Here is a 7,133-nt window from a genome sequence, read left to right on the forward strand (position 1 = left end):
CTTCTAGCACCTAAGGGATATTTCTAGGAAAACATCCCAGTTTAACCCCAACTTAACACAGTGATCTGGGATAGAGTCCTCGGAGACTGCTCACAAACCTCTATATTCTACTCCCCAAACAGAAAACCCTAAGGAACATAGAAGCACAAGGAAGTGTATATAAATAAAAGTTGAAGAGTGGGGACAAAACAGTTATTGTCATCATTACTTGACACGTGACAACAGATACACTGTATCTCCATGTGAATGTGACTATGTGGCCCAGTTCTATGGCTTAGTGATCTTCTACATATAGAAGAAGCTAGCTAATTTCAGCTCAAATATTTGAACTAGTATAGAGAGCGTTTTTTACAGCTTTAAATTTTACTATTTCTCTTCACTAAATTTTTACCAGCCTCCTCTCATATAACTGCTTTGAGTTTCCCCAAGTAGCACTAAACGCATAGAGCCATGATCCATTTTCCACACCCTTTTCTGGGCATGAATTCTCTCCCACAACCACAATTTCACCTGGACAGATTGCAAAAGACCTATTGATAAGTGCCTAAATTTCAACCCTGGAGCCAGAGTGCTCGTGGTCAAGTTCTGGCTATGCCACATGTCAGCTGCATGACTGTGGGTGACAAGTATTATTTCTATGCCTCAGTTTCTTTAACTATAAAATGAAAATCAAAATAGTGTCTTCCTCATTGGGTAGATTTGAGGTATAAATTAAATGTCTCTGAGGCATTTAGAACAGTGTCCTGTACATAGCTGTACATAGTAAGTGGTCAATTATAGTTTGTTCCTCTTTCCCCTTGTCCTGCCCCTCCTCTTCTCTCCCCTTCTTTCCCTTCTCCTCCTCCTCTTCCTCCTTCATATTCTTATTCTTATTCTTATTCTTTTTCTTATTCTTATTCTTATTCATTTCAGCTCACAAGAACAGTTCCATAGATATTATTCATGCAGGGCAACTTTAGGAATCACTTACCAATCGCTACTAACTCTAGAGCCATTTTCTTCTAACAATATTAAATATTTTCTACTCAAACTTTAGAGTCAATCATGTAGATCCCCTTAGAATGTGATTTTTTGGATTGAAAAAAAATATATCTCTTGGGGCATCTGGGTGTCTCAGTCCATTAAGGATCCAATTCCTGATTTCAGCTCGGGTCATGATCTCACGATTTGTGAGATCAATCCCTGTGTGAGGTTATGTGCTGACAGCACAGAGACTGCTTGGGATTCTCTCTCCCTATCTTTCTTCTCCTCCCCACTCTCATGCACAGACACACATTCTTTCTCAAGATAAATTTTAAAAAATTATATCTCTTTATCACACAGCTGAAGTTTCTGGGAAGTTCCCTAAGATAGTATTTAAGCTTAAGAAACAAATCATTGATAGGGCTTCTGGGTAGTTCAGTCGGTTAAGCAACCGACTCTTGATTTTAGCTCAGGTCCTGATTTTGCAGTTTGTGAGTTCAAGCCCTGCATGGGGCTCTGCACTGTCAGTGCAAATTATCTCTGCTTGGAACTATCTATCTCTCCCTCTCCCTCTCCCTCTCTCTTTCTCTCCCTCTCTCTCTCTCTCTCTCTCAAAATAAACTTTAAAAAATAAAAATAATTTAAAAGGAAATAGGTCATTGAATACAAAATATGAGAAGTAATATCTTTCATTTGACCTTGCCATTCCTCTCCATTATTCTCTACAAACATTAAAGCTATTTCCTGAAAATTTACACTTTTTTTTACCTGTACATATACAATGAAATATTCTCTTGGGTCCAATTAGGTCTTTACACATAATAAAAATAAATTTTAAGACAAATGCTTAATGGCACATTTCTTCCTCTGTGAGTATGAACTAGGACACATCAAGTCTTGAGAGCAGCTAAAAGATATCTTGGATCCATAAAGGCAGATAACTTTAGGATCAGGATGAGATGTAGAATCTCAAAAGCAAATATTAGAACAAGTTTGGTCCCCAGTGACACAGTTTATTTATTCAAATAACTGTTATATAAAACCAGACCAACATCTTTATTGTTGTAAAGCCAATATATTCTTTTCAATAGTCATTAAAAAGTTTTGACAAAAAACAGTTTAGATTATCTTTCAGAAACTTACAATGTAAAATATCACAACAAATATGGATCTAATTACTTTTTTTTTTTTTCTGAATGACCTCCTAGTGGCCTCAATTCTATAGCTCCAATCTGATTTGGTTGCTTTTCTTTTTCTTTTTTTTTAAATTTCTTTTAATGTTTGTTTGAGAGAGAAAGAGACAGAGTGCAAGCAGGGGAGGGTCAGAGAGAGAGGGAGAGACGGAATCTGAAGCAGGCTCCAGGCTCTGAGTTGTTAGAACAGAGCCGACATGGGGCTCAAACTCATAAGCTGTGAGATCATGACCTGAGCTGAAGTCATACACTTCAGTGACTGAGCCACCCAGGCGCCCCTAAACTGGTTGCTTTTTGTGTTCCTAGCTGGGAATGCCCTTTTCTACTCTCCTGTTTTGGATCTGCTTCTGTTTCATACCTCATGCCTTCCCAGATAGCTCCCTAGCTTTCCTGGAACACATCCTTGAATAAATTCCAAAGACAGAATGAATGGGAGATACAGTTTCAAAATCTTTATATGACTGAAATATTACTTTGCCTTCAACTATGGATTTAGTCATGATTGGTTGTGTCCCCCACCCTCAAATTTAAATGTTAAAGAACTAATACCCAGTACCTTAGAATATGACCTCATTTGCGAACAGGGTCATTACAGATGCAATAATTTAAGTTAAAATTAGGTCATACTGGAGTAGGTTTGGCCCCTAATTCTATCCAACTGATGTTCTTATTTAAAAAAAAAAAAATGCCCTGTGAGGAAACGCATGTCCACCGGGAGGGCACCATGTAATCCAGGCAGGAGGCATGGAACAGACACTTTCCACAGCCCTCAGAAGGCAGTGACACTGCTGATGATCTCAGGCTTACAGCCTCCAGAACTGTGAGGAAATAAATCTCTGTTGCTTAGCCACCCAGTCTGTGATGCTTCGTTACTACAGCCCTAGCAAACTGATGCAGTTATCTTGGTTGCAGATGATTTTATAAGCATGATTACACCTATCATCCATCATCTATACGGTAATCAAGGAATCTGATACCATTGTAATTCCTGTTTCTTTTAGGTAACCTCTTGTGATATTTCTTTCCCCTTTGAAATATATTAGTATTATATCTTTACATTTCTAAACATTCATCTTCATTTACTAAAAGAATTGTGCCTTTATAAGGTATGGATCTATGACATTAAAAGACAATTTTCTTTGATTTAAAATCCCTTGATTATCCTTTTCTTCTTTCTCTTAATGTAACTTCTTTTTTTGGCAACCGGTTTTCTAGATGGATCTTTTATGTATACTTTTCTTTATTGCATATTTTAATCATTGTTTCCCTTCTTCCTAATATTATGAGATATTTCTTCGAATTTATTTCCCCATGCTTACACTGGTTTTTTAAAAATATGTGTGGCCACTTATGAAACACTCCAGAATTTAAAAACCTTTTCTCCTATCTGAGTTCCTGAGTTCTGAACCAAATGGAGGGATGTTTTAAAATGTCAAACAAATGAAGACAAAGGACTTTAACTTTATTATCGATAAGCTGATGACTGAGAATCTTGTTTAAGTGTTTTCTACAATGAAATTCCTAACAGATCCACTGAATTAGATAGGCCTACTAGCCCCATCATAGTCTGAGAAGAGGCATCTAAACATATAGTATATTCCTATAAGATATAGCAGGAAGTATAATTTGTGCTCTTTCTAGGCTGTTGGTTTCCACACACACACAAAAGGCACAAATTAACTGCACTCATTTTTTTAATTTCTCTAAATATATATTTTACCTTTATTCTTATGTATCATAAAATGACATGGAAATAGCTTTACCCCTGCCAAGACTTTTCTTTATGCTTTGTTAGAAAAGACCAAATATAGCTTTCAGCCTGGGAATAATTCACCCCATTACTAAAGTAACACTCTTCCACGTACACAGCCAGACGTTCTGTTTCTCTACCCTCTCTGTTAAGAGTAAGAACTCTTTTCAGGGTGCATGGGTGGTTCATTGGGCCAAGTGTCTGACTCTTGATCTCAGCTCAGGTCTTGATCTCAGGGTCATGAGTTCAAGCCCCGTGCTGGGCTCCACACTGAGCTTGGAGCCTACTTAAAAAATAAGAAGAAGAAGAACTCTTCTCAGTCACATATAAGACCTGAGAATTGTTCCATCTGCTCCCCTCTGGTGGCTATTTCCTTGGCCTCAGTAGTTTCTTCACATACATATACTGACCAGTACACAACTGAAAGCTTCTGAGGAATGTCCTGAGGTCATGTGTGTCAGTCTCCATGCACCTCTCTCCTCTCTGGTGTTCTATGTAATTTAGGGAGATGATCAGACTCTTTGGGTTCTCTGCCTTTATCCATGACTTGATAAATTTCCAGAGAGTTAAGCCAGGGAAATCTTTGGGCTCTTCTCATTACCCCCCCCCCACTATTTTTAGAGATCGTTGTCATTGGTTTCTTTTACCCAGTTTCTTAGAACAATTGTTCTATAAACTTACCACTTTGTTTTTAGTTATCTAAGGTGAGAGACTAAATCTGATAGCTGTTATTTCATCATGGCAATAAACAGAAATAAAATGTTTGCTTTGTATTTAATATTTGAATGCTTAATTTTTTTGTCCCAAGTTATAATCTGATTATGTGGGTGAACACACTCCAAAACCATCAATATTTTGGATTAATATCATCCTCTTGATCTCAGTGGTGTGAATGCACACCTGCTTCAGTTTTTCCACTTACTACATGTTGACTTCAAGTGAGCAATCATGACTTATGTGCTTATCTCAACACTGGCAGGTGATTATGATTCTAATAGCTCTATAAGGGGGGACACTAAGATAAATGGCAAAGGATGAGGTTAAGAAGTCGGTTATAGGGGCGCCTGGGTGGCGCAGTCGGTTAAGCGGCCGACTTCAGCCAGGTCACGATCTCGCGGTCCGTGAGTTCGAGCCCCGCGTCAGGCTCTGGGCTGATGGCTCGGAGCCTGGAGCCTGTTTCCGACTCTGTGTCTCCCTCTCTCTCTGCCCCTCCCCCGTTCATGCTCTGTCTCTCTCTGTCCCAAAAATAAATAAAAAACGTTGGAAAAAAAAAAACCTAAAAAAATAAAAAAAATAAAAATAAAAATAAAAAAAAAGAAGTCGGTTATAGTGATGATATTCAGCAGGGCGAAGATTGGGTCTGGCAGGGTCTTTCAAATTTCAGGTACAATATAGGACAAGTCTACTTTGTTGAAACAAGTTTTTCCACAAAATTCTGGCCCTGGGCAGGTGAATAACCAATCACAGACTAGCAAAGATAACCTGGTTTAGGTCTTTGGATTATTAAGAGATATCAATTGTATTATTATTTTCAAATACAATAAAATGTGTCATTAGTAAGGTTACATTGCTATATTAAACACCTCATAAGGTATTATTCACAATGATCTTCATAAAATGCAGGGAGATGAAAGAGCAATGACAAAGTTTCAAATTTACAAAGAAGAAGCATAGAAATGAAAGAGATTTAAGGAATTTACCTAAGTTACATATGCAGGAAGTTGCACAGTTAAGAATCTGATGGAGAAAGTTTTCCTCCAAATCAATGCCTGGTGTTTCTAAAGCCTCCTACTTTGTCTAAACATGTGGAAAACTGCAGGATGAATCTCCTTGGTCCTGACTCTGTAGACGATGGGATTAAGTACTGGTGGGAGAAGCAGGTAAATGTCAGCCATGACGATATGCACGATGGGACACAAGTGTTTCCCAAAGCGATGGACCATGCATACCCCTGTTAGAGGTACAAAGAAGATAAGAACCACACATACCTGGGACAAACAAGTGTTGAGCGCCTTTAGTCGCTCTTCAAAGATGCAATGCCCAGAACAGCATGGAGAATTAGGACGTAGGAAAGGAGTGTGAAAACTGAGTCTGCACCCAGTGTGATAATGACCACACACAATCCATAGATGTTGTTGACACTGGCATCAGAGCAGGATAATTTCAGAATATCCTGATGCAGACAAAAGGGGTGGCTGAGCACATTAGCCTGGCAATAATGATAGCGCCGTAGCAATATGGATGTAGGCATCATGACTCCTGCACTTCACAGCAAGCAGCCCAAGCCAGTCTTGCCAATGACATCACTGGTGAGGACGCTTGAGTAGTGCAATGGACGATATACAGCAATGAATCTGTCAAAGGCCATGGCCAACAGCACTGAAGACTTCAAGAACGTGAAGGTGTGGATGAAAAAGAGCTAAGCAAAGCGAGCTCCTACTTTGATTTCCTGGGCTTCCCACCATTACACAGCCAGTATTGTGGGGAGTGTAGAGATGGACATGCCCAGGTCAGTTACTGCCAAGATGGACAGCAGATAATACATGGGCTGGTGGAGTGAAGACTCATTCCAGACAACAGAGAGGATGGTCATGTTGCCTATAAATGCCATCAGGTATGCAAGACAAAATGGAATTGAGAGCGAAGCATGAACAGACTTCAGCCCATGGAAACCTCCTAAGAGAAGGATGGGTTCCATAGCATCACTGTTATTCCAGACCACCATGGTGGCCTTCAGAAACCTTTTGGGTGTGAGAGATGCTGACAAAGTCGCAGACTATTCAGATTGGTGAACAAATTCTACCATATTCATGTAAAATCAATCTTTAGTGTTTTTCAAATGACTTACACAAATGTGAGTATGAAGAAAGACATCCCAGGCATCTGAATCATCAGTTCGGGAACAGTTTATAAAATATGAAATTTGGTCACAACTGTATACTGGGACATGTGAGCACTGCTAGGATGCTATCAGGTTTATACCACAGCCTTGAAAAAATTCAATGTACATGCAAACTAGAGAAATGTAAACCTTTAGATAAATTGTGTAATTAATACAACAAAATCTAAGTGAAAATAAAGAAGCTGTATTGCTCTCCTTCAAATTAGCCTGCAGATCATTTCTCAATCTTATTTTTATTTTTCAGGGTTACCCTTATACCTTTAATCTCATTGTTTTTCATATATTTTTTTCTAAAAATTAACATATATGTTCTATGAAAGTGAAA

The 7,133-nt window shown here is 38.6% G+C and overlaps 1 pseudogene; it reads right to left on the reverse strand.

The window, feature by feature from the left end:
* Nucleotides 1–5,684: 5,684 nt before the first annotated feature.
* On the reverse strand, nt 5,685–6,685 carry LOC125929312 (olfactory receptor 51L1-like; annotated as a pseudogene).
* Nucleotides 6,686–7,133: the final 448 nt, after the last annotated feature.

The sequence above is a fragment of the Panthera uncia genome, chromosome D1 (assembly GCF_023721935.1).
Source record: "Panthera uncia isolate 11264 chromosome D1, Puncia_PCG_1.0, whole genome shotgun sequence".
Taxonomy (NCBI): Eukaryota; Metazoa; Chordata; class Mammalia; order Carnivora; family Felidae; genus Panthera; species Panthera uncia.